Source organism: Lucilia sericata, unplaced genomic scaffold (genome assembly GCF_015586225.1).
Source record: "Lucilia sericata isolate MDLA Ls3-8-SP2 unplaced genomic scaffold, ASM1558622v1 Contig001310F_arrow, whole genome shotgun sequence".
Lineage (NCBI taxonomy): Eukaryota > Metazoa > Arthropoda > Insecta > Diptera > Calliphoridae > Lucilia > Lucilia sericata.
The window spans coordinates 122,501-124,303 of NW_023995257.1; positions in this window are offsets into that span (position 1 = coordinate 122,501).

Here is a 1,803-nt window from a genome sequence, read left to right on the forward strand (position 1 = left end):
TCACTTTGTTAACGCAAAATTAAAGCTAACAAAAGATGGCGCTGTTAGTAGGTTGCTACAGGGTGGCCAAGTTTATGTTATTTGGTCAAAACCCGGGATTTACAAAAACCTTTATAACTCCGCTAATTCCTAACCGATTTCTCTCAAACTAAAACCATTTTATTAGGGAAAATTTAAGCCATTTAAATAATACACATTTATGATATATTTTTTATTATTTTTGCAAATATTTTCGGTATGTTTGTTTTTATTTTTATTTAAAAATTAAATAAATTATATTTGATTTAATATTAATAATAAACTACAATTATTTATAATATTATCAAGACTTCTAGTTCTTGTTAATTGAATTTTTCCTTTTTTTGTTGTTGTTATTATTTTTAATATTACTGATAAATGTATATTTAAAACTTGGAAAACGATTATTTTAACAAAACCTTAAAGGATTAGAAATAATTATAATAATAAAAAAACAGTTTCTTAAAAAACTACATACATATTTGTTTATAAAACTATATATATAAAAAAGGAAAGCAAATACAACGTCTAACTTAAAAAAAGAAAAATTCATTAAAGAGAAAAAACATTTAAATAATAAGTATTATGTATATAAAAAGAAACAAGTGTAAAACTAATGTTAACATTAAATTTTATATAATAAAAATAAATTTAATTATAGCTGTTTTTATAAAGAGTATGTATTTTCTGTAAAGAAAGTAACTAAAATAATATTATTTAAACGATGAAAAACATTTGCATCAATATTGATTTTTTTTAATAATATTGATGATTTGAAATTTAACTTTGATTTTGTTTGGGTGTATGTACAATACCCAAAATTATACTAAGTGTTATGTGTTTTTTTTTTTCTTAATTTTTTTTTTTTTGGGTTAAGGGTTCAGGCGTAAAGATTATAATATAAACATTAGTTAATTAAATAATTTACAAGCTCTTAATTAAGGTTATGTGTGTTTTATAACGGTTTTCTTATAAAATTTATTTTGTGTGTTTTATAACAACAGATTAAAAGTATGAAACAGGCATGGAAAATTCAGTACTTTAGTACTTTTTGATATAGAAAATACCGCGGCAACCCCACTAGATTTTCGCTACGCTTCCCAACTTTAAATCTAGTCTATAGTCTAATCTATAGTCTAGTCTATAGTCTAGTCTTATAGTCTAGTCTATAGTCTAGTCTATAGTCTAGTCTATAGTCTAGTCTAGTATAGTCTATAGTCTAGTCTATAGTCTAGTCTATAGTAGTCTATAGTCTAGTCTATAGTCTAGTCTATAGTCTAGTCTATAGTCTAGTCTATAGTCTAGTCTATAGTCTAGTCTATAGTCTAGTCTATAGTCTAATCTATAGTCTAGTCTATAGTCTAGTCTATAGTCTAGTCTATAGTCTAGTCTATAGTCTAGTCTATAGTCTAGTCTATAGTCTAGTCTATAGTCTAGTCTATAGTCTAGTCTATAGTCTAGTCTATAGTCTAGTCTATAGTCTAATCTATAGTCTAGTCTAGTTATAGTCTAGTCTATGCTAGTCTATAGTCTAGTCTATAGTCTAGTCTAGTATAGTCTATAGTCTAGTCTATAGTCTAGTCTATAGTCTAGTCTATAGTCTAGTCTATAGTCTAGTCTATAGTCTAGTCTATAGTCTAGTCTAGACTAGTCTATAGTCTAGTCTATAGTCTAGTCTATAGTCTAGTCTATAGTCTAGTCTAAGTCTAGTCTATAGTCTAGTCTATAGTCTAGTCTATAGTCTAGTCTAGTCTATAGTCTAGTCTATAGTCTAGTCTATAGTCT